Genomic DNA, 26,527 nt, shown 5'->3' with positions numbered 1-26,527 from the left:
AGGGACCAAGCTGGAGACGATTTGGGTACTATTTCAGTCCAAAGGAGCGAGCTCCAGCCAAAGCTATTTGAGAGAGATGGAGGTAGCCACAGAGGCAATGTAGGCCCCTCTGACTTCTGAGCTGCAGGTGCTTCAGGTCTTTAGACTATGACTAACATACCGTATATAAAGTATAGGGGAAAAAAGGAGCGTGACAGTCCTCTCTCCCTCCCCTCCAAATCTATATTAAATTGTTCCTGCTAGGATGGAGGGAGGGGGCAAAAATAAGGAGAGCTCCAGCATAAAACATTCTTTCCCCTAAAAGAGAGAGCACACTTCAGTCCTCTATGAATCAAGAAACAGCTAAACTAGAGATCTTGCTTGTAACCCCCGACTTTTCTTCCACCTCTATGCAGCAGGAGGCCCTTACTGCATTGCTTAGGCAGCGTGTGTTTCCCCCTAGTCCTACACAGGGGCAGGTGATCTGTTGTGGCTAATGAGGCACTCAGGTGTTTAATGACAATGAACTCAGCATAGAGCAAGGGCAGTAATATACCGCCTCGTTGTTTGCTAGAAGTGCGCTTTGGTTCTTCTGACTAAAGCAGGACTCAGACTGCAGAGGGCATGAGTTTGTACAGAGGCACATTGCTCCAGGCAATACAAGTATTACTATTAATGGGCGCGCGGGGAGGGGATGGAAGAGTGACTCCGTATTAAACACCTACCCCATGATTAGCAGATTGCTGGGGCCGCACGCTACACTACAGCTCTTCTTCCGACCCTGGCGTGGGGACCCCAGTGAGAACAGGCTACCAAGCCCCTCCCCAAGCCCCCTTACACACTGGAAATAATTTACTGGATCCCTGGGTGTATGAAAGCTCCCGAGAACAAACACTGCAGGCAAAGTTTCTTTCTATTTGAGCTGGCCTCTGAAATAAAGATGGGAGGGGGGCGGGCTGGGAAGAGAAAAATAATTTCTTACCCTGGGGGGAATCAGCTCAGCAGTTCCATGCAGGATGCAGCTAAGGGACGTTTGCAAGACCCTGGGGCTCCAGAGGCTTTTTCCAGGTTAGCCTGCCATACTCTTGTTGTTATGGGCGGTGCTAATTCCCCTGGGGCCCGGGGTGGGGGTGGGGAGGGAGCGTGATACCCCCGCCCCTATATGTGGGGCCGGGGCGGAGTCCCTTCCCGTCGGGGACGTTGACGCCTCGCCTTGCCGCAGGCTCCCGGCGCCCTCACTGGCCGCTCCCCGGTGTCACTCAAGCAGCCCAAGGTGGGGGCTCCTTTTATTTTCCCGCCAGCGCCCAGGCCGCTCGTCCCTGCCGCAGCTGGATCGGGATCCTTGCTGGCGTGGGCGCTGCAAACGCAGGGCCGGAGTAAGTTAAAACAATAAAGCGGGGCTGTGCGGGTTATGAGAGCAAATTTTTTCCCCCGGGTGGGAGCTGCTGCTGCTGTTGCCCCTGAGATGAAGCTCCAGGCTTCCCTTTCGGGGGGTGGGAGGGAAGGCATGCGGGGCTTTTTTTTTTTTTTTTTTAAGACTCCCCGAGTTGCTCATAGTTTGCAAGCTCGCTTTGCGTGCACTGGAAACCAGCTGCTCGGGGCCCTCGCTCTTTGCTGCTGGGGAGCTGTAGCTAGCGAAGCGTTTGTGGTCTCGTCTCCCGTAACGGCAGCGTGCCCGGGAGTCTGGGGGCTGGCGCGTCCAGCTATTTCTCTGGCTGCTGCCGCTGCCTTTTGTTCGCCGCTTTTCCGGGGCGGGGGGATGCACCGCCGAGGATCCGCCGAACACCCGCAGCTCACCGCGGCGGGGGGCTCACGCCCTGGGCGCCTGTGCCTGCGGCGGGAGCGCTTGCAAAGTGCCGCCGGACCCTCCCCCCGCCAGCTTGCGGTGCAAGGGCCTCGGCGGCACGGCCGCAGCTGGGCGCTGTTCGGGGCTCTCGGAGGAAGTCGCGCCTCGCGCTGGCCGTGCGGGCTCGCACGCGACGGGAAGGCGGGGGGGGGGGGGGGCAGGGAGCCGGGGAGCGGCGGGCAGGCGCTGGGCGTGGTAGGGAGCGGGGCCTCTGAGTGCCGCCGCGCCGCGTGCCGGGATCCCCGGGCAAGCGACTGGGGGAAGGGCGGAGGGGCGGGCGCGTGCTGCGGAGGGGGGTGGGGGGCGCGTGGCGTAGAGCGGCTGGCCGAGGTGCAGACCAGATGCCCCTTATTCGTGGGGCGCTGCCTTCTAAACCGTCCTCCAGCCTGTCGCCCAGTCTCCCCAGAGCCCTGGCCACTAAAGCGTCCCACACTGCGCCCCCTCTGCCGATCTCTGTGCACGTTCACGTCCCCTAAAAAGAGAGGCATTCTTCCTCTTGCAAGGACTCCTCTTTCCCACAGAGTGAGATCCCATCTCCTCTGATCTGTAGTTCCCTTTTCTTGCTGCAGATCATCACCTCTCTGCAACGCGAGCTGCCATTTTTCCTAACGAGCCTTTGGCAAGTCCATGCAGTCATTTTTCCTAAGTGCAGGGGGCAAGGGGCTGCAAACCACTAGATATTGTTGTGATTGCTGAGTTGGGCCAGGCATTATATAGACAAGCCAACACAAAAAGGGGCAGGAGAGAGTGCACATTAACAGCCGCCTCCAGTAAATATACTGGTTTGGGGTCAACATAGAGTTGTTCCTTGGTGTGACCCATGTGCTCACTGCAAAAGTGAACCTGCAGAAAAAGTGTGAAGTTCCCATTTGCTAAAATTTCTGCAGGATTGAGCTTAGAGTTCGAACGTATCAGTTACATAATGAAGTGTAATGTTTGAGTGGATGGTGAAAGGCTATTGATACTGCTGACTTTTGGCTCCCTTTTCTACACTGAAGAAATGTAGCTATAACTTGATGCGCAAGAGTTCTAGATAAAGAGTTTTTTTAAAAAAAAACTAGGTTACTTTTTAAAAATAGGACTGTGTTTGGTGGAAGGCAAGGACAGGATTGGAGACTGTTCAGGATTCTTGTTCGACCCAGAAGAAAGTTCAGATAGGCATATGCAAGCATGGAAGGGGAAGGATCTCAGTGTGTTGGAGGCTTCAAATCATAGAGAAGAGGTGTCAAGATTTTACTCCCAGAACTCTGTGGCGAGGGACGTGTGTCAAAACTTAAGTGCATCCTTCTCTTTGCTAATATATAGTTTTGCAGGTCTTGGTCAAATAATTTGGTCATTGTTCCTACACTCTGTAATATAGTACTTACTATTTGCATAAAAAAATCAGCAAAATCTTTTAGTGAGGAGGTGCTTTTTGTGACTGAATAGCTTTTGTCGATCTCTTCTTCCCTTTGACTGCTTGGTTGGCTCCATCTTCTCTCCTCCTTTCTTTATTGTTTCCTGTAATCTCTCAGGAATCTCCTGTCCCTTCTTCCTTATTTTTCTCCTCTGTCCATGCATCTGTTGTAGCTCAGATAAACTCAGCAGCAGCACTTGCTGCTGTGACAGGAAGCATGGTTTGGACTCTTTGTAGTAAACTCCTCTATTTGGATTACTCTTTCTCTCTTCTTCCCCCCCCCCCCCTTAACATGGCCTTTCATTCTTACACACCTGTCCATCCATTCTCTCCACACTCTGCACCTCTTTTTACCTCCCCCCATCCCAGGTCTGACCTCACTCTTCCTGGATTTCATTCGGTCATAACCATGTGTCTGCTATCTTCTCCCTGGATCAGCTTATACAGGTCAAGGAATCACGACTTGCACTGTGGAGCAGCATTTATTTTTGTGCACAGTTTGCATTGCCTTTAGCTTGAAGAACCCTGGAATAACTTGTGCATCTTGAATGGTCAGCATGCTTCAGAAATGCTATGTGAGCATTTAAAATATGCAAGGGTTTCTTGTCATTTCAATCTAAAGTGAGTGTGAACTGTGCATAAGTACAGATGCTCGCCTTGGGTGGGGAAAGGACTATGTGGAAAGTTGGGGCACTGGCTTCCTTTGCTTATCGCAGCGCTCCACCCTGTGGAAGGAAGTGCCTTAGCCCTGCTGTTCCTGACCACTGGCACCACTAAACCTTGGTGTGTCCCAATAGACGGTACCTAATGGTTGTGATGTGTAACAAGGCAAGGGGATAAATATCACTGGCTTCTGTTGGGATGCAGTTACTTAATTGAACAGGAAATAAGCTGAGTTTCATCTTCTGTTGCCTATTAACTGATTAAACCTCTGGAGGCACAACTTTACTTAAACTTTGTCTCATTACCCTTCAACCACTCCCACACCTCTGCCTTAAAGAAATGAATCCTAGCAAGGCATGGAAGTTGGTGGCTTGGCACCAAGCAAAAACTGAAAATGGAATATTTGCGAAGAAAACTTTGTTCACTGTTTTGAATCTCTAAAGGCAAGTATCTAATAGGAATGGCCATATTGGATCAGACCAGGGATTCAGTTAATTCAGTATACTGTCTGGCGGTGGGCCAATACCAAGTACTTCAGAAGAAGATGCAAAAAACACTATGGACAGCCATGGAATAAATTACCTATAGGGAATTTTTCACTAACCCCTGTGATTTCAGTGCGTGGTTTACCTCCTGAAACACAAAAATCTTTCTCTCTCCTTAAAATCTATCCTGTTTCATGTAGCTTGATTTCTAATCTTTTTTGAATACTACTAAACTTCAAGAATACCTTGTGGCAGTGAGTCCAGAGCCTAGAGGAAATAGTTATGCATTGTGTAATAAGAGTAATCAGCTTTTAAATTTGTTCTTTTAATTTCATGGATGTTATCTCATTCTGGTCTTACCCTTCTGTTTTAGCTTACATAGTATAATTGATGATAGGTGCACAGAATGCCTAGTAACACCAAGACTTTCCACATCTTAGAGTATCTCTCCTTTCTCCTAGAATTCCTTAAGACTAGAATGCAACACTTTTAAAGTCAGAACTTGGACAAGAAATATTTCATTTAACCACAGAAGAGTTTCCTTATATGGTTCAGTAACTGCTTGTGAATTTTTTAATCTGTTCAGTGACTGGTTTTATGACTAGATGAGAATAATTTTTTTGTTGTTGTCTTGAATCTTGGTGTGCTGTTATAGTTTAGAGGCTCCTGTTCCCTAATGCTAAATTAGTACTTTAAAAACAGCTATGTCTCAGTTTTTTTTTTTCTCTTCCTTTGCGTTGTGCTGGCAAAAATGGCAGGATGCAAAGAAAACGATTAGTAATCAACTCTATCTAAAATTGGGGGTTAAGGGGGTGACAGTGGCATTGTGTTGAGAACTTGAACTACAGCTTCAATTTGGCATTTTATGTCCTCCTTTGTTGCAAATCAAAGAGACCCCATAGACAACATTTAACTCTTTTCCTAGACGTTTTGGAGATAAAGTGTGTTTGGGGCGACTGATGTCAAGCAGATCCCGAACCTTTTCTGCAGCTTGTTTTCTCATAGATGGGAAGAAGAGACCTACTGCTGATTTAGTGTACTACCGAAAAGGGAAGTGAGGTTTATCTGACATACACAACATGGGTGTCTCAGATTAACTGTCTTTTTGGCTGTATGTGGCATTGGGAGTAATGGAAGCTAGATTAATTGCAAATAACCTTGAAACTGTAAGGGAACTCGGTCATTCTAATGTTAACATTGTACATACAGTACTGAGGCTTTATTTTCCCTTTCAGAAGCCTTTTATAGCCATACTTGAACTGACATTTCCCTTCACAGTGATAGTCTTCTCAATTCCAGTGTGTTCTGTTCCAGCAAAATGGTTGATCCTTTTTTTGTGCGCAGTAAAGACTTTAATTGCTTTAGTCTTCAGAGTAACTGAAGTCTTGAACATGCTAGTTAGCATTTGCATAAATCTTTCCACGTTACTGGCCTAATCATGTTAGTTTATTGTTAATGCTGTTTTATTCTGTTGCGCAGAGTTAAAGCGAGTCCCTCTCACACTGTGTGATCTTTTGGCATTTAGTCACCACCATTTTTTTTTAATTGTATAAAACGGTGTCATGAGTAAGGGATGTCCTATTTAATGACTGCCTTTAAGTCAGCTAATTTTCCACCAGAGTAGGAAGAGACTTATACGTATGCGGGAAGCTTAAGTTTCTTATGAATGAATTAGCTTACCTTGTGGGTGATTAGTTACAAAAAAAAAAAAATGGAGGCATTTAAAATATTTCCTATCATAACCTTGTTCCTGGCTCAGTAAGGACTTGTCTAGACAAGGGTGAAAAAGTCCCTCCCCCTCCACTGAGTTAGCTTAATTGATATTTTAATAGATGGATCTGTTATGGGAAGCAAAAGAACCGCTCTTTTTAGTCTAGCAGAATCCAAAGACGGTGCTCTTCCACTTACCCCTTCTTTTCTGTGCTCCTTTCCCAAAATCAGCATAGCTACTCTAAATTGCTCTGGATTCTTTCAGAGGTAGAGTTGAAGGGGGGAAAAGAAATTACACTTGTAATAGTAAGCTTCTTATTGATCTCTGCAATGCTGAAAGGTTGCTCATGACAAAATCTTACTCTCATTCAGGCTAACAGCTTTTGATCTCTTGCCACTGTTTGCCACCATTTATCCCTGCAAAACAAAACACAATTGATGAATGAATTTAATTTGCATCTAAAGATGCATCCCATCATCAGGAATATTTAACTTTTTGTTCTAATGTGTTCATTAGCAGAGGTTAAAATCTTGAGTGCTCAGCACTCAAATCTTTGAAAAACAGTTGTCTTAAAACATGGTTTCTTTTCCTGATAGCTCAAATTTATTGGAACAAATTGCAATATCATCCAAAGTGACTACCAAACAATATGTGGGTTTTTTGACACCCTTGTCCCCAATTCCTAAGCAGGAAATCAAACTCCCTCTTTTCTGATCTGTTATCTGTATATATCTAGACAATTTAATGGATTAGTGCTGAATTTACACTGCTGAATTTACCTGAGAAGAATTGGCTTTTAGTGTTTAGACAATTGTACTGGAGTATAGCCTTGCAACAGAATTTGAAATAAGTTTGTTTGGTTTTGCAGTTTTCATTTAAAATGTAGTAAGTATCTGATGGCAAAATATTGTGCAGAAGTGGCTTTTGCTTGTCAGCGTAGAGGCTCAGGAAAACTGCCCGTATTGAAGAACAAGCTGCACTAGTACCCCAGTAGGCATTGTTGTCAATTTGCAGGGAATCCTGGTGTCTAACGTGTTGCCACTGCACCTAGGTTTTACAGTAGAACCTTGGCAGAGGCTGTATCTAGAAAACAGCTGCCTACTCTGTCCTTTACCACTTCCATGTGAAAACACTTGCTATCTTGCTTTGCCTTATCCAGCCCACTCTTTCAAAGAAAATGCATTCTTAGAGATGGTCCTGGTGAGACTATCAATTTTTAAATGCTCTATAGAGACTGGGTATGCTTCATACCCCTTTCTCTTATAAAAAGCAACTCTAAATTGCTTATAGTAGAAATGCCAAAAACCGCTCCTAGAAAATTTTTAAAAACCTAAAGGGGTTAGTAGTTCCATGCGGAATGAGAACACTTGCAATCGGATGTATCGCTTGGGATGAGCGTCATTCGTGTCTAGAGTTCTAGCAGCACAAGTAAACAATACAGAGAGAGGTGGGAAGTGTTGTGTGCATTTGAGATGGGACATTCCAGATGAATGCTGATAGAACCCATGTTCCATATAGGCCACTTCTCTTGGAACTATTTTAGGAATTATTACTTAAATTGTACTGGTATTATATTTTTGGATCTTGTCTGTAACTGTAGTTGCCATGAATTGAATTGTGCGGGGTTCTGAGGGAGCCATAAACTTCCTTAACTCTTCTCCCTCCTCCTTCTGACATAATAGGTCTGCCTGCACCTGCTCTGAATGAGTGATTCCACTGTTGCAGCTGTACCAGTTCTGGATCAAAGATGGGAGAGTAGCCTCAGACAGAGTCTAAGGTTTCACTGGTTCAATTATCATGTGGTATGCTACTAGCTCTCCCATGTTCTGTAGTCTTTCAGGAAACACTGTAGACAGACCTGAATGTTGTGTGTGTAATATTAATTATTCAGAATCTCATTGCCTTTATAATTCAGGCAGAAACACCAACAAAATAACCATAAACCCAATGCTTTTCTTTGCAAGTCCGCTCTAAAACAGAATGGAGATTTAATTTTCTCTCACTGGGTTCAGTGTTGCTGCTACCCAGCAGAAGGTTTGTAAATCTCAGGTGTCCGTAGAGGCAGGGCTAGCCCATTTGGGGTGCTAAGCAGGAATATTTTTGCCCCCTTTCCCGCAACACCTAATAAGGGCCTGAGCAGCTCAAGGGGCCCCCTATTCACTTAAGCAGTTGCTTAGTCTCTTTATGCCTAGTGCTAGTTCTGGGTGTCTACAAGCGGACGGCTTTTCTAAGAACTTCTCTGCTTCTTCAGGGTTAAGAAGTACTTCTTACTCTTCTAGCTTTTGTATTGCTTGGCTGAAAAGAAAAGGCAATAAACACCGTTAGGGCCTTCTCTGGAGTTGGGGGAGGGAAGTATCTTGACCAACCAACACCACTTTAAAGATCTAAAAATCGTCTATCCTATAAGCTAGCACAGTTTTTTAATCAGCATTTAATTAAAACAGCCTGCCAATTTTTTTTTAAACTTCTTCTGAGTCCTGGGTCATATATGTGTATATAATAAAAAATGCCGGCATGTCTTGCTTTTCTGTAAAAACATCTGTATTTTGGAAACCAATAAAATTGCGGTTGTCCTCCAAATGGCTGCCTTGAGTTTGAGTTACCGCTACATTTTTGGTCAGTTCAGATTAGTGCTGTTGAGAACTGCAGTTAACTGGCTGATGTCTCCTCTTCTTCCCCCCTCCCCCCCCTTTTTTCCCCTTTAGTGTCATGTTAAATAGGCTTTTATTACTTCTATATATTACACAGTTACTGAATAGCCAATGCTTAATCTGAAATGTGTGTGGGACAGTATCCTGAATATTTAATACACAATCAAAAATTGGGATAATTTAAAACTGAATGCTTGAAAAGCATTTCAAGCAGGATTAGGAAAGGCTGTTCAAGCCATCCTGGCCTATTACATCTTAGTACTTCAGGCCCTAATTGCCACGATGTTATCTGCTTTCCTTTAGAATTATTCAGTGTAGATTTTGTTTGTTTTAGCCCAAACCGTTTTCCTTGACTAACCAAGTTTTCACAGTGGATTTTTTTTGTGTGTGGAATGAAATTGCTTTTGCCTGTTTGCTGGAATATTTAAGTTAAACTGTTATGGGGAGAGATGTAGTTAGTAGGGCTGGTTTAATAGTACTGCAAATATTAGATGAAGCTTCATCTTCGTTTTTTAAAAAATAAAAGTGGGAAATTTCAGTTGTTAAATAGAGTACACAATACTTACTGCAAGGTATTTTGCGGGGGAGAGGAAAAGGAGAACACTGTCTTGTTGCTTTGGCTAGTGAAGTGTCCAATAAATTGTTCAAGTCTTGCAAATAGCATCCTCTGCCTCCTGTGAATAGTCTCTGCTGGTTATCTTTTTAAAAATATATGCGAGAAACAGAAACATATGCAGTGTATTGTGTTTAGTGCCTCAAACTATAGTTAAGAGCAGTGAGCCACGTCTAAAGTGGCTTTTCCATAATGTACTTAAGGTTAACAGCTGACCTTAGAACCTGCATTTTTGAATTTCTTTGTTGCTCATCTCTGAGAGGTATCACGTGAAAGCAGAACTCTTCAGTGATCATCAATCTCCATATCTAGTTTAGGGGCCAGATTGGTGTGGAATGGGGGAACATGGTGGTGGTCTTCCAGACTACACAAAACAAGCTCAACCTATGGCTTCTAGAATGGGGTGCTGCTCACAGTAGGTTGTGCATATGCTTAAAATAAACTTGGAGAGGCATAAACATGTCCTATAGCTTGGCTAGTCTCCTGGGCTTGCCACCCTCTTGATTTGGCAGTGAAGTACTTGTATCTCTTGTACACTGCTCACTGGTGGCATCAAAATGACATCAGTCAGTAAATTGTGCAGATCTAGGACCCTCTTTCTTCTTCATTGCATAAAGAAATTGCTGACATTTAAAATTGTGATCACTACGTATCTGGTTAACTTCCCACTGAGATGAATGGGGCCATTCACAACTCTCAGCTATGGTTCTTTCTGCAGACACTTTCTGCATCCATTGCATTTGGCTCACCTTTCTGAGTCTGTCTTCACAACAACAACAGCTAGAGGGTTTTTTTATATGTATGCTGAAATTCTGAAGAGCAGACACCCCTGGTAGCCGTTTCTGAGCCCTGCCCAAACTGTTTAGGTTTTTGTTTTTAACTTAATACCATGGAGTAGGAGGAAATGTGGGTGTTTCCAAGGTCAAAATTTAGGTGGTGCGTTGAGGTACTTCTCAGCTGTGTGTGTCCTTTGTTGTTTAAGGGCATTTGTGAAAATGGCCCTTTGTACTCTACTTTGGCTATTGGACTGTTTATTCACCTGCAGGCACCGCCCCTGAAGTGCGGCTGCAGGCCATGTTCAATTGTGTGCTACTGTTTGGGGTACTGTAGCTGGTATCGCTGTATTACGCCTTCACTTTGAAGAACGAACGAACTGAATGTTAAAGAGCTTTGAATGGCTTGTGGAACTAGTTGGATGCGAATAAGTCTGACTGCAAAAATCATTAAGCTCAATGAGACAGCGCTCCATCTGACCCACTGGCAGAACAGCAACTGTTGGGAGGGTGGTGAGGCAGAAGTCATGCTGCCTTGGAGCTCTGCTCTTGTTCAAGGAGAATGTGATAGAGTGGGTGGCAGAAGAAGAGGCTGAAATTCTGACAGTCCTTGTGGCTAGAGAGAGAGAATTGGTAGGAAATAATTAGTCTCCTGAATGGTTGCAGTACATCTGTGTATACATAGCAACTAGTAATATAGCAGGGTTTTGTATAGTAACGGGTATTTTCAGTAGATTCATGCCTCGTTCTGTAGCAGGATTTTTCTCATTTCAGTGTAATCCATTTTGTGTGCCCTCTTGAAATGCCCAAAAACTAATGTTGTGACCTCTGTTTCTGTTCATTCATTAGCATTAAATTTCATATGCACCAATCCAGTTTCAAGGCAGAGCAAGAGCTTGGGATTTACTTGCTTTTTTAGATCTACCTTTCATCTCCAATCTTGAATCAGCAAACATAACTAGTTAAAGGTAAGCAGCAAACACTATTGCTTACATCAGTTTTTTTTATCAAGGAATTGTCAATGTCTTAAAATTAACAGTTTGAGTTAACAACCTGCACTTGATATCAAACAACAATTAGAATAAGATTCATGGCCCTGGTCTACCCTGGGGGGGGGGGGGGGCGAATCGATCTAAGTTAAGCAACTTCAGCTACATGAATAACGTAGCTGAAGTCGACGTACTTAGATCGATTTACCGCGGTGTCTCCACCACGGTGAGTCGACTGCTGCCACTCCCCCGTCAACTCTTCCTGCGCCTCTTGTGGCGCTGGAGTACAGGAGTCGACGGGACAGTGCTCAGGGGTCGATTTATTGCTTCTAGACTAGACACGATAAATTGATCCCCGCTGGATTGATTGCCGCCTGCTTATCCGGCGGGTAGTGAAGACATACCCTTAGTTTGTAGTAGTAGTATTAGGCTAAAAAAATCTTCAAAACTATATATTTTTTTTTTTAAAAGGTGGATGTCCCTCTAGCCAGCATATTCTGCAGGCTGGTTTATACTTTCCATTCTGTCCCCTAAATGGAGGACTCTTGCATGCTCATAACTGCTAGAAAAACCATATATGGTAACTGAGTGTGTGGCAATCACTTGCAGTTTAGATTCTAAATCAGTTTAAATTCTTTCTCTTCTCTCCCCCTCCGCGCCCCCCCCCATTTGCTCATATCCTTAGATAGCTAAAAAATCAGAACCAAACTTTTGGGTGAAATATTGCATACCTGATCTGGCCAAAGTGTCAACTTTGAGGCATACGTCCTTCAGTGACTTTATTTTTGAACTATGTAAGGTGAGGGGAATATTTTTATTGAAAAATCTGTAGTATGTACAGCTCAAATGGCTAAACTGTGAAATTTGGCATGTAAATAGTACTTGGTCATCGATTTACTCCAAGGTAAGATCTTGGTGGGCAAGAGGGGAATTAGTTGGTTAATAAAGCTATTAAGCATCTGAAATTGTTTGAGTTTGCTCAGTAGCTCTACTGAAGATCAAAGATATTGAAGTCTCCTTTGTAACAAAGCTGCAGGCTTTCTGCCCAGCCTAAAATGCAGAGGATTGTGGCTGCTTCTAGGTCCGTTTGTGTAGAAGAGGCAATATAGATAGTCGTCCTCTCTCCCCCACCAAAAACGTTTCCTTAACAGGAACAAGAAAATGGGAATAAAAGTGTATTCTGCATCTCTTGTGGGGTTTGCCACCTTTTTTTCCCCCCTACAATCCACGTGTTTTAAGCTTTCACTTAAAAATGAAATCCATTTTAAAGATATGGCTGTTTCAGAGAGAATAGAGGTGCTGTTTGTTGTGTCCAGGTGCTGTAGAGAACTATGCAATGGCAGCAATGTGAACTACCATCTCCTCACCCCATTCGTCTTTGTGAATATTTAGATGCTAACATTCAGCTTGGGCAACCGCCTCTGACTCTCTCTAAACAAATTAAATGCACAGAACTGTAATGCAATATCAAGGTTGCACAGTTTAAAAATTGAAGCTGAGAAACAGGAACGTTTGCTTTAGGAATGTAATGTTAACTAGGCCCTATTGCACTTGTGTATCTGTGGTATAAATTGAACAGAACAAACAAATGCATTAAGCATCATATTCAAGGACAACAGAAACCGAAAATGAGTTAATGTTGCTATAGGAACCTTTCCCATTTTCTGACTTTTTTTTTTTAAATTAACTGCAATTTCAGCGTTTCATAAGTAAAAGCAAAAATATAAATTAATCTTTTTGTACCCTTTGGCTGAACATAATCTGTTTCGCCAAAATCATTATGTACCTAAATTTAGTGAGATTGCCATTGGTTGCTCAGGTGTTAACACTAAAAACTAGTGACCAGTTAGTAAACCTCTGACTCAGCTAATAGGGTTGGCGGCCCCTATGTAAATCTCCTTTTCCCCTCTAATGTGTGAGGGCTTTTCTACCTGAAAAGTTGCACTGGTTTAAAGGAGTGACTTTTAAAAGCTTATCCTTTTAGTTAAACTGGTGCAAAAAGCTGTGGACACTTACTTCAGTGAAAACTAGACTTATTTCAGGTTAATTTAAATTGACAAGAAATAGGTTGAAACTAAAGTGTGACTATACAGTGGCTTGCACCACTTTAACTATGCGGATTCCTCCTCTTCCCCCCCCCCCCAAAATCATACCTTCAGTTAAACTGCAACAACTGCTGGATGTAGACATGGCCTTAGATATTGTAGTTTGTATTTCAGTTCTGGCTTCATAGGTGTCCCCTGTAAATGTCATTCTGACGCTTGTTATATACTCTTATTAATTGGCTTAACCTCAGCCCATGATCTAAGTCTCAATGCACAACAGCATAGGAAATTAATTTCAATAAACTTGTCTGTACATTAGATTCAAAAGCTAGCACTGGTGCTGAACTTCTGAACACTGTCCAGAGTAATGATACAAATAAGAAAGGCAGGGCTTGTGTGCTGAAAATAGTGTCCAACCCTCTTCTTTTCCAGAAGAAATTTTATTTAATTTATTTATTTATTTGTAAAGAAGTGTGGCTTAAAGTGCTAGTAACTCTGCATTTAAATGCAAGGAAAGATGGTAGATGTTTTAGTCTGTCATGCATGGTGTTATTTCTGTGGATTGAACTTTTTTTTTTAAAGAAAAGCTCTTATGAAATGAAGTTATACATTGACTTATAAAAGGGCTTATTAAAAAGGGAATTGGGGAATACATACTGGAGTTTCTGACCACTACTATGCTTGCAGGAAACTGCAATACTTAATCCAGCAAACAAATGAAAATATCTGATATAGTGATTCAACATGGGTGATCTAATGAGAGAACTTTCACTGGAGAGTTTTGTGAGAGAGCCATGTCCCTGCTTTGTTTTTTGACACTTTTTGAGGGCATATAAACTTTTCTTTTATCCTCCTGCAGTGAATCTAGTCTGTTTGCAGCTTTGATACAGAACTCAGTTTGTCGGTTTTGGTTTATGGGTACATCCCTGCTCCTGAAGAACCTGACAATTCTATTCTGCCTCTGCAGCTGCGAGTGAGGTGGGCAGGCCTACTGCAAAGCATTTTCTGACTCTTGGATTTAAGTTTTTTTCTAAAGTAAAATACAGCCTAAGTGTAAAATATCTTTTCCGATTATGTTTTAATCTGGCTGGATCTGTGCTGATATTTTTTTTTAAACTGTCTTGTGGGGCTGTATGACTTCAGTTTTGGATTCTCGCTTCCTACAGAGGCATTCCACCAGCACAAGATGGGCATGTCCCTGCTTGATCCCCAGTATGGGCAAACAAGCAGTGAAGAAAAATAAAGAGCATTTACCTATATCCCTAAATAGTGAGCTTTGGTATGTCTGTGACTGGGGAATCCCCCCACAATTTGACCTAGCTCAGGGAGGGATTGCACCGCTCTTCCATGAGCCAGGAGAAAACTGAACTAGGCATGTGGCAAGTGGAGTAGAGGGAAGGGGTAATCAAGTGTAGTTGCCCAAAGACAAAAAAGGCTAATGATTAGGGCCCTACCAAATTCACAGTCCATTTTGGTCAATTTCACGGGTCATAGGATTGAAAAAAATCATAAATTTCATGATTTCAGCAATTTAAATCTGTTGTAATTGTAGGGGTCCTGACCCAAAAAAAGGAGTTGGGAGGTGTCATAAGGTTATTGCAGGGGGGATTGTGGTACAGCTATCCTTAGTTCTCTGCTGCAGTGTATTAAAGGTGCTGCCTTGAGCTGGAGAGTGGCAGCTGCTGGTTGGGAACCGACTGAAGGCAGAACCGCCACCAGCAGCTGCGCAGAAGTAAGGATGGCCTGGTATGGAATTGCCACCCTTACTTCTGTGCTGCTGCTGGCAGGGTGCTGCCTTCAGAGCAAGGTGCCTGGCCAGCAGCCGCTGCTCTCTGTCCACCCAGTTCTGAAGATAGCAGTGCAGAAGTAAGGGTGGCAATACTGCAGCCCATCTGCAATTCCCTTTTGGGTCAGGACCCCCAATTTGAGAAACGCTGGTCTCCCACATGTATGATTTTACCCTATACTATACAGATTTCAAGACCAGATTTCACGGTCTGCAATGTGATTTTCATGGGCATGAATTTGGTAGGGCCCTACTAATGATGACTGCCTGGTGACTGGCTTCAGCAGGTCCCCTCCACCTCCCAATACAAAGCCGTGGAAGGAGAACAGAGAGAGAAACAAATGATCAGTGGACTATTGATATAGCTCTAAAGGACTCTCAAGCCCTATTCCCTTGACCAGCAGCCCATGTCTCTTATGCCCTGTTAGCAGAGGTTTAACCATATGCTCCTTTATGGGGAATCTTCCCCCATCCACCGGGTCTGACATACTCTGGTTGCCTCTAGGTCACCCTCTTCCTTAATCCATCTGACTTAAAGTTCCATTAGGGACTTCTTGGGAGTCTGATACCCTGCACAGGGATCAGGGGCTTGCCTCTGACTTGATGGGGGCACCGAAGAAGCAGAAGCAGCAGCCTCTTGTAGGAAGTGAAGGTACATTTTCCATGGAGGTAAACACTCCTAGCTGTTCAGTGAATTCATCAGGTCTGTCTCCGCGATCTGTATTCTTAGCTGATTAGGGATAGAGGAGGGTTAATGTAAAAGCCATAGAAAAGGGTGGGAACCTTGCTGCTTCCAGAAGAAGAGGGCAAAAAGAAAAGCCCCATCCCTCTCAAGATCACAATCAATCTTTCTAACTCTGACCCAATCCAGGGATCCTATCCACAGTACTTGTTTCAGAGTCTTATTCAGCTGGAATCAAGTGCAACCCAAGCACTTGAATACACCTTGGATTTCACTTTTTAAAAAAAGTCAAAACTGAAACAAGAGCTTGGATTCTTTCTCCTGGGAGGAATGACAGTTGTCAGGATAGGCGGGACAGGAGAATAATGCAGAGAAGCCTGTTCCTTTAGGAATACTCAGCCATAAGATGGCCCAGAAAACCCAGGCATAGTGTGACAAAGGATGGCTTATTGGACTGCTGATGGACTTGTATCTCATTAGAGTCACAATACAGTCAAGTGGATTCATGGATTCCCTCTGAAGCACCTGGCATTGGCCACTGTCAGAAGGCAGGGTACTGGGCTGGATGGACCTCTGGTCTGACCCAGTATGGCTGTTCTTATGTATGTAAAGGAGGACCTAGGAGGCAACTTGCTTGCAAAGGGTTCCTTCTGCTGCATTCACTTACTTCACTTAACTAATCCTTTCATGGGCAGACTTTGTCCAACTTCCTACCAAGTATGGGAAAGTCTTGTGGGCTGTGAGTAAGCCTTTAGATAACCCTGGCTGCCTTGTTTTGTCCCAGATGTCTCTCTAGATGGCTTTTTTCTCAGCCATAGCTTTGATCAGTGAGCCAGGCATAGAAGTGGCTGTGTTTCTGGAAAGCAGCCATTCAAACAAAGCAGCTCCTAGCAGCCTCAGAATATACTTGAAGTAAACCTTTGGAAAACTGATGGCTGGAGTCTTGGAGGGAACTGAACTAAATCCTACTATCTACGAGACTGTATACAAGGTTCCAAGCCAAACTACAAGGTGAAGCAATCCGTCTGGGGCTGTTCTGTGAGCAATATGGTACCAACACAGCAGAGCAAGATGGAACTACTAAGGGGAAAACTATTCCAGGGAGACTTCTTTGGAAGTCTCACCATCAAACAGCATATCATCAGTACACTCGCTCAGAATTGGAGTCTCAACTGGGTTGCAGGCTCCTTTTCATCAAATAGGTAACAGGCAGGGTCATGAGATGCTTATCTAGTACAATTACAGTGGAGTTGCGTCTTAAGCGGGGTAAAGCTCTAAAGTCAGCGTGTAAGGCGAAAATCGTTTATAGTCAATATTACCCTTGAAAATCCATTAAATCGCCCATAAAGTACAGTATACTGTACATGGTTTTGTGTATACAACCCTGTACAGTAATATGTACAGTATATAATAGAGTGCATATGCAAAATATAACTTTACAGTACTGTGTTCTTAATTACAGAGGGGTGATTACAGGGGGTCATCAGGGCTTGATGTCGATCCAGGAGACAGAGGTGTCAGAGAGCTTGGGTGATGGAGAGGGAGTCGTAGACGAAGTGGTTGACTCTGGTTTAGCTCGAAGTTGATTGTGTAGGCTCGTCTACTGCTGGTTGGTTTTCCTTGAAAAACATGGTGATCGGCAACTGTCACTGTTTGAGCAGCTCGAGACATTTCTTGTTACAGTCTCAAATAGTCTGTAATACTACGTGTGATTTCAAGGCTTTGTTCCATAGAGGGATCGTATTCTGAAATTAAATCATTAAAGTGTTTCGCTGCTTGGAACACTTCAGCAAATTTATGAAGATTCCAGCTTGCTGGCTCTTCCTGTTTGTCATCGTCATCTTCGTCTTCTGTAGATGATTTTATCAGTTCTTCTAACTCTTTGTTAATCAATGTTTCTCTCTAGCTCTCAATTAATTCTTCAATTTCTTCCTCAAGGATGTTGATAAAGCCATCAGCACCCACTTGCCTGGCCACCTGAACAATGTGTTTCACTTCTTTGTCAATGGTCGGGAAACCCTTTAAAATCATTCACACATTCTTTCCATAGGTTTCACCAGCGTGCATTGACTGTTTCAGGCTTGATTGCCTGCTTAATATAAGTGATGCAGTCGGCAATGTTGAAGGACTTCCAACACTCCATCACGTTAAGATTGGGATCAGCATCCATAGTGCTACGTATCCATGAGAATGTAAGCCTCATGTACGTGGCCTTGAAACAGCGAATCGCGCCTTGGTCGAGAGGATGGAGGTAGTATGCGGGGGGGGGGGGGGGGGGAGAAAAACTACTTCAACGTCGTTATGCGCAAACTGGAGTGCTGCAGGGTGGCTAGCAGCATTGTCTATGATCAACAACACTTTTAGTCAAGTCCTTTCTCTTCGAGGTACCGCTTGACCTCCTGAATGAAACACTTCTGGAACCAATCCAGAAATAATGCTGCTGTCACCCAAGCCTTTTTATTTGATTGCCAGAACACAGGCAGGAGACTTTTGTTCTTGCCTTTTAGACTTTTGTTCTTGCAGCCCTGTAGAGCAAGCCCAGCTTTATTAAATGCCCAGCCGCATTGCCACAAAACAACAGTCTTTAGCTGCTTTGAAGCCAGGGGCTTGTCTTTCTGATTTCGAAATGTAAGTGTGGTTGGGCATTTTTTTCCATAAGATCCCAGTCTCGTCAACATTTAAAAACTTGTTCCGGAAGATAGCCCTTTTCTTCTATGATTTTCTTTAATTGTTCAGGGTAGGTTTTTGCTGCCTCTTCATTGCAGCTTCACCAGTAGTCTTCAAGTTTTTGAGGTTGAAACGGTTCCTAAAACTGTTAAGCCAACCTTGGCTGGCTTTGAATTCCCTCTCATCAGAAGCCTGTCCCTCTTCGGTAGGAAGTTTCTACAGCATGTAGAGGCTAAGAGTCTTTTCTTGCAATGTGTTGCCATTGATAGGCACACGTTTACGGCTCATGTCTTCCAGCCATAAGTTTAATGCCTTTTCAGTCTTCACTAAAGTCTTATCACACACCTGGCTCATCACCTTAGCAGTTATTGGAGCAGTTGATGCCATGGCTTGACAAATTTCTCTCTTGAATCTTGTTGCCACAGATGCTAGATTCGTTGCTGCCATATTTATGTGCCATGTTGGAGACCGATGTACCGTCTCTCAATAAGTCCAACACAGCCAGTTTTTCCTCCAGCGTTGGAACAGATTGCTGTTTCTTCGGTTGAGCACCAGATGAAGTAGTTGGCTTGTGTTTAGGGGCCACGTGTGAAAAATACGTATCTTTAAACCCTAGAATCACAATCAGCACGGCGAGATGCTCACGCTATGAGAGGCATGCAGGAACTGAGACTGACTGAGGGAAACAGATTCATGTCTCCTGTCTCACGCTTACTCTGGGGCATACGCTTATTGCATGGAATGGTGGGTGGAATCTCCCACACTATTTACAGATATCTTGTTTTTCTTTGCCGAGCGCGTATAGTTGAATTTGCGTTTAAGTGCGTGTATGATGCGACTCACCTGTAAATGGAATACATAGGTCTCTGTTTATCTTATCCCCAGTATCTAAATGTGTGCTTACTTAAAGTAAATAAAACATCAATGTAAGGAAAGCTATAACCCCTTTTTTTTTACATAGACCTCAGGGGCGTATGTTGTCTCCTGCTCTGATGCCAAGGAGATCAGGAGGGAGCTGTGCAGTTCTGGATCAGAAGGACTGCAAAAGCTGAAATTCCATATTGGGCAGTGGCCCAAGGGGGCCTTCCCCCTCTGACAGACATGGAGGTGGGATGGACGATATGGAGACTTACAACAGTTTTTCTTCACTTCACTTATGATCAGCACCATTTCCAGTACCTATCCTTACCATTTTGTGTTTCATGAGGTCTGTGGGCTGCTATTTGCTGTTCTTCAGCAAAGAGGTCCGTATCTGTGCTTTTTTTGTAGAGGACCTTCTGATCCAGGCACCAATCAAAAACAAGGTCCAAGTGGACACATGGGCAGTCAGCAATACATGTACTTCAAGTGCATGACTTTATGATAAAGACTTTGTTCATAGCTGTCAAAGAATAATTCATATTTGGGTGCAGGTAAAGAGTTCATATCTTCAGAATGAAAACGGAAGCTGACAAAAGCCATATGATTTCTTCAGAACGCACAATCCATTCCCTCCTGAGCCTCTTGGTAATGAGGCCTTCCTGTACAGATAATTTCAGATGTCTCTGGAGTTTCTGCCCACTGAATTTTTCTTTTTCCCCCTTTACTTATGCCCCCTAGCTTGCTGTTATGACCAACCAAAAATGAAGCGTTCAGATCATTTTAGTGGTAGATGAGACGGATCATAGGATGGTCTGAAAATCTTAGAACCAGATAGATCATCCTAACATAAACAATCAAGAAAGGATGATGATCCCATTTGGAGTATCACCGCATTTGAGACCTCTTTGTACCGAAGACTCAGCAACAACTGGTTAGAACTGCAGTGTATTAAAGGGCCTATCAATACCTTCAACATCAAAGAGATATGTCCCGGTTATGGCAGGCTTTGTTCGCAAAAGCGACTGGGCCACTCTTTCCTTTGTGGTGTGGGTCCTATTGACACTGATAAAGAAGAACCTGTTCTGTATAGTATGCATCAAAGTTGCAAAACCACATAGTGGATTGGCAAAGCAGACCAGGGAATTCACAGATGTTTTGCGCACATAACCAGAACATTTGACAAGTCAATAGATCTGTTTTCAGGCACAAAACGGCCAAATGCTGTACCAGTTCATGGAATGGTGGCAACAGAGACACTTGCCCAGACCAGAGAACCTGTTATATGCCTTCTGCTGTTCCTACTTCTGTGTAAGATTATGCAGAAAATCCAGGAATCCAATGGCTTCTGTAATTCTTGTAGCACCACACTGGCTTGAAGGATGTAATTAGTGGTCTTAGTAAACATGATCTCAGAATTACCACTGTTCATCTCCTAGAAATCTCCTCTTGTATGTAAAGGCTCATCATATATAGCAAGACTCTAGCAGACAAAAGCTGGCTGCCTAGAATTTGTATGAAAGCAACTAAGGTGGATATTTTAATAGGTAACCTACCACTTGAATTTCCAGTTAATAGTTGTCAATTACATACTGTGTAATCTGGTACCCTAAGCAGAATCGCACTAAGGTCAGCTAAGATACAAATTACCTACCAGAGTGCCTGCAAGTTGGCCTTGCTGTGGGTTTAAAGGCCCCCAAATTTAAGGTGTGCGCCTACTCTATGCAGTGCACAGAGGACTAAAGCAATTGAGAGATCAAGGTCATTTGGGTGTCGGGGACAACAAGGCTTCAAAGTGTGGTGTGTTAGGTTTGGGTTTTTTTTTTTCTATCTAGGTAGATCAGATAGTGTATATAAGGCAGAGACTTGCATTTTCATTCTGCACTCAGATTACACTCCCAACAAGCAGGAGTAGTCACTTGCAGATATTTAAGTGTCTGTTACCATGCAAAGTGCCCACCAGGCACATTACTTCAGAGTTGACACCAAGCCTTATCTGGCACTGAAACAGCAGTCCTTGAAGTCTGTTTGTGTTGGGTGAGTACTTGATCTGTCGCACACAACCACAGCTGCTACACTTAGTTATTCTACCAGAGGGAGTGTGGGTGCCAGATTTTATCTTGATTACCCCCCCCCCCCCCTCACGGAGGCTTCCTTGTGCTTGCTGCTGCCTTCTCCTCACCCTCTGATTCCAAAGAAAATCAAGTTGGGACAAGGCTGTTCTGATCTTGCTGTATAGATTTTTATATGGCACCTATCACTGTGACTTCTTGGTATCCTAATGGCTTTTGGACAGGGTACTCTATTCCACACTCAAGTCAAGCGTATAACTATCAGAGTATACTACCACACCGGTGGACTGTTTCTCCAGTGTTGCATGTTCAGTTCAAGTCTTCATTTTGCCAAGTGCCTAGAGAAAGCAGCTTTTCTTAAGTTTAAGACTCACACGGGTTGGGTGTCTGCTTGGAGGGGGCATTAAGGGTTCATTGGTTCCCTCCCCTCTTCTCCCCCCCCCCCACTGGGACCCATCTTGTTATCAGGTTTCTGATTGCTGCTGAGACTTTGCAGTTAGTGTGCCCCCTAGCTGTTCTTGAATCCTAAACCTGGTCTTGCACAGGCTCTTTAAAGCCTTGCACGCAAAAAAAATCTCTCTCAGCTTTCTAGTGAAGTGCCTTTCTCCTTGCTTAGGAGAGTGGGAAGTTGGCTGCTCTATGCAGAAGATACCCCTTTGTAATTTCCATTATGGCAATCCATCAGTCTCCTTTGCCTTGTGTGTGTACCTGTCACACTTTTTTCTGATGTGTTCTGTGCTGGTAGAATGTAGTCCAGATTACAAGTTTCAGGGGCCCTCCACTACTTCAGTGGTCCCAAAACAAAAGGGGTGGGGCAGAAGCTTCTTATTTAGTTCTGAAAAGTACCTGTACTTGCATTGTGGAAGACTACACTCGTAGCAGGAGGGCATCCTAACCACCTGGGTGTGAGGGAAAGGCTGTCTTGAGCAGAAAGAGTATCCACTTTTGGCAAGACTTGCCAGCCAATCAACACTTCTGCTTAATGCTCGATTACATTATAGCAAATGGATGCATCGCAAATAATGAATTTATTCTCACAACACTGATGTGAATTAAAAGTAGTAGGTCCCGTTGTACTGGTGTTTGTTTTTTGTTTTGGTCGGGGTGAGGAAGGGAAGAGAACTGAGGAACAGTTCAAATGATTTGGCTAAGGTCATTCAGGAGGCGTGTGGCATGGCACTGTACTAAACTGTCTTACTGTTTTAGTTGATGTGACAGCAGGTGCAGCGCTTTGCCATCACGTCCAAAAGTCTGATCCGAGAAAGTACTCAACGTTGCAATGCACGGTCCAGATGAGGAGGAAGGCTCCTTGCAGAAAGAGGAGATTTTGGTTATACGCGGTCATCTGTATTACTGCAAAGACCACCACCGCTACCTGTGTAACATGTATACCACTATGTGTGTTGGATTCTCAGTCATGGGAGGGGTTTTTAAACTAATGAGGCTTTGATTAGATGAGAGGGAGCTGTGATGGATGCAGAACATCTGTTGTCCATCTGATGGGAAGAGTTACCCGTATTTTTGTTAGCAAAGAGTGCTAGCCTAGTTAGACTGGCTCTCTTTACAGAAGGGTAACTTAAGACTGGGCACGTGACTTCCGTGCAACAGATCCTCCTCTGACCTTTCCCCTTTCTTCCCCTATCCTTACCCTTTACCGAACTCCTTTATGGAAAGTTGTAGTCATCAAGGAAAGACCAGATAGCTTGATACAACCACAGTAGATGTGTATGGACATTCCTCTGCCCTCTCAATCTAGGTGGTCTCTGCAGGGCAAGGGGTGTGGCTGGTAACCCTGTCTCACAAATTGTGGTGTAGATTCCTCTGTAGCACAAAGCTATTAGCTGCTTTTTTCCCCCCTTAAAGTCAGGTAGGCCATACACTAGAGGCAATCTCACTGAGGAAAAACTAGTTAAAATCCCTTTCTGAGTGCATGGAATAAAGGTAATCCAAGTCAAGGAACCAGAAAAATACCCTATGACTCATTTGACCAAACTCAACCAACTTTGAGTTCAGCTTTGTAAAACTTTATTGTTCATACGTTCCTGTCAGCACTAAAACTGCTCTCATATTGTGAACTGGGAATAAAGAAACTCATGAGGAAGCAGGTACTGTCATTACCTTTATTGGGAGTCCTGAAAGGTGGTTTTGTTGAAGGTTGGGACAGTGCAGCTGGGGTACCCCAGATGTCATATACCAATCTACAGACAAAATTGGTGCACGTGTTCAGACCAGATAGCTCCACACATCACAGTAAGTTTGCCTGGCATCTGGTGTGAAGCCGGCTTCTGTAGTGACGCTATCCAGAGCTGTTGATGTGGGGGGAGTGGTTGAATGGTTCTTAGGTTCTCGTCTTCATCCTTCTCTATATTTATTTGTTAAGAAAAGTGGATAGACAAGAACCCAAGTATAGGCAGGGACTCCTGGCAAAAAGCTGGCCTGTGGTCAACTTCTGGCTCTTCCAGAGGCACATTAATGTCTTCCAATCTTTTGTTTAAACAAAGTATTGGTTTTAACTAAATTAGTTTAGAAACTGGTGCAATCCGTGGTGGAATTGGAGAAAATGACTTAAGCTAAGTTTTCATATCTGGTACTTTGAAACTGACCTGAAGAGTGAGTGTCCCACCCACTCGTGGTTGCACTGATTTAACTGATTCAGTTTCTATACCAAATTTAGTTTTAAATGGTTTTAACAGGCCTAAATCTCCCCATGAAATCCGTTTGCTGCATTCCCAGTTTTCTTGGCAGTGATACTACTGCATTTAGTGATTCTGTAGTATAATAGGTTGGGTATAACATTGTCAAGTGGTAATGACATAGGAGTGTTTAACCTGCCATAAGAAAAGGAGGACTTGTGGCACCTTAGAGACTAACCAATTTATTTGAGCATAAGCTTTCGTGAGCTACAGCTCGCTTCATCGGATGCAGTGAGCTGTAGCTCACGAAAGCTTATGCTCAAATAAATTGGCTAGTCTCTAAGGTGCCACAAGTACTCCTTTTCTTTTTGCGAATACAGACTAACACGGCTGTTACTCTGTAACCTGCCACAGTTAGCTTAGCCTGGTCTGCTGATTCCTCTTAGGACACAGTATTGTGCCCCTGCCACTAGGGGAACACAGCTACATAGGAAAACCAAACACTCCAGTCAGTTTTCTAAACCAGATTTACTTTTGGTGATGGTATCTGCATTGTATAACTTTCCTCCACTTCGGACTGATCATATTTCAGAGGTGACACACGTTTTTACAAAAACAGCTTACCGGTAAGCACACTGCACCAGTTGTAACCTATTTGTATCGTCCCTGTCTTAAGTGATTTGCCCTCATTCTCTCTTGTAATAATATCATTTTAGGCAGCTCAGTAGGATTCATATCCAGAGACCTGATGAAAGACTATGCCAAGTGTAAACATATGCAGCATGTTTCTTGTTAACTTATAAAATATGTCCATGCAAGATTGGCCAACAGAACAAAATATTAAAACCTACCTGGCAGTGTTAAAATAAATCCTGTTTAGCTTCATGAAAAGCACAACAAACTTGGAGGTAAGACCCTAGGTCAGTGTTTCGTAACTAGTGCCCCCCCCCCCCCCCAGCAGGATCATGGAAGACAATTGAGTAGAGGTGGGAGAATGGGAGTGTGAGGCAAAGCAAAGAATCCTGCTCCCCCAACCCCTTATACATGCTTATCCTTCAAAGTTTGTGTTTTGTTAACCTCTTGAAAGTCAGATTTTAGAGGCTTGTTATCACTGGCTTACAGTACAGGTAAGGGGGGAGGGAGGGTTGCAAAAAAAAAAATTGTCTTGTAATAAGAGTGCCAACTTGAAAAGATTGAGAAACACTGCTCCCTAGTGGAAAAACCTTATTGTAATTGGGGAGAGGGGGTGTAGTTAGGCAATGTAAAACTCTTAAAATTTGTTTTAGAACTGATAGGCAATGATAGTATGTAGTCCTTGGCTTCCCTATACCATAATGCTGACCCTCCCTTCTGAGTGGAATGAACACATTGCAAGAATGGCCTCTACTGCCTTTTAAAAATAAGGATCCTGAAATGCATTTCCAGTGTGTTCCAACTAATGGACTGTCTGTATGCATTCTAATGAACTGTTTAGTCTCAGCTGTATAGACAGTGCCAAACTTGCCAGTGTGTTGCAATAGTTTGTCCTGTAAAGACTACAGTTAAGATTTAAAAAGCCAGTTAAGATCCATGTAAATAAATTAATGGGGATTGTCCAAATCCTCTACCTTTTGAAAGCCTCAAGGTAGGGTTTTAACACTTGCGTAATGTGGCTGTTAGGCAGTTTGTAATTGCCATCATACTCTGAAGTGTGTCTAGATCCTTAATCTTAAAGCAAGTATTGTAATTGCACACTAACAAAATAGAGCTAGTAATTTATTGTGCATTTATAAACAGGAATATAAGATGCAATAGGAGGGCTTAGCAGACCCCATTTACCTGCTCAACCAGGGTGAGTAGAAACCTTGTCCTATATTAGTGGCCCGAACTGGGCTATGGAGCTGCTGCCTCCTTCACTGGAGAGGGAGAAAGAAAGTGGCCCCCTGAGCAACTTGCTCCTCTTCAGAAGGGGAGGAAGGAGACAGAGCAGAGTGGAAGTTGGGATCAAGGAAACTGTGGTGCTTTTCTTTAAGGGATGTGGAAAAAGAAGCAGGGAAGCTAGAACCACTACTGCTTTATCCAGAAGAGTGAGGAGCATAGCAGCCTACGTGGAGAAGTGTTTCTGGGAAGTCAAGGGCCTTCTGTTTGTCCGTTTATCTTTGCAAAGAAGTAGGTGGGGCCTGGTACTAATTTCTCGGGAGGAGTGTGCAGCAGGAGGGAAAAGGAGCCCAGATTTTACTTAGGAAGGAGCCAGAACTTCTTAAACTAGTGTTGGAATTTGTGTGGCAGAACTGACTTTATTTGTAGTAGACAGAACTACAGACAGATTGTGGACAGATTGTGATTGGACCCAAGTGAGAGGACCGTGAAGTGACCCATTGTAGGCAATGCCTGGCCTGTAGAGAGCTGCCCTGGTCATGCAGGCTAGGTTCACTTCAGCCGGGCTGGTAGACTTAGTTACTGAGGGAGCTTTACAAGCCCTGAGAGAGAAGCCTCTTACATAGGAAAAGTTGTTTAAAACCAAAATTCTCTGCATAACTCTTACTAGCTGTTTAACCTTCCTACTATCCAGTGTTATGAACAGATATTAATCTGACCCCCTAATATTTCAACTGTCTAGCTGGGGGTATACCCAAATTATCACCCTTGCTTCCCTTAGTATTGTTAAGTCATTTAAGCTCAAGGCTTAAAAGCCTGTC

At 43.6% G+C, this 26,527-nt stretch overlaps 1 protein-coding gene across 15 annotated transcripts in view; it reads left to right on the top strand.

The window, feature by feature from the left end:
• ELAVL2 (ELAV like RNA binding protein 2) overlaps positions 1-26,527 on the top strand; it is a 161,473-nt gene that overhangs the window by 20,214 nt on the left and 114,732 nt on the right. For 3 of the 15 annotated variants that reach the window (XM_073345531.1, XM_073345526.1, XM_073345522.1), the window contains exon 1: positions 1,277-1,355. The exons of 9 other annotated variants lie outside the window; for them this stretch is intronic. The gene's annotated coding sequence lies outside the window, so the exon portion shown is untranslated. Of the gene's footprint in view, positions 1-1,276; positions 1,356-11,064; positions 11,086-26,527 lie in introns of those variants that run through there. 3 more of the 15 variants (XM_073345528.1, XM_073345524.1, XM_073345533.1) reach the window with 2 other exon arrangements.

This window comes from Lepidochelys kempii, chromosome 5 (assembly GCF_965140265.1).
Source record: "Lepidochelys kempii isolate rLepKem1 chromosome 5, rLepKem1.hap2, whole genome shotgun sequence".
NCBI lineage: Eukaryota > Metazoa > Chordata > Testudines > Cheloniidae > Lepidochelys > Lepidochelys kempii.
This window is presented reverse-complemented; position numbering and strand designations above follow the sequence as displayed.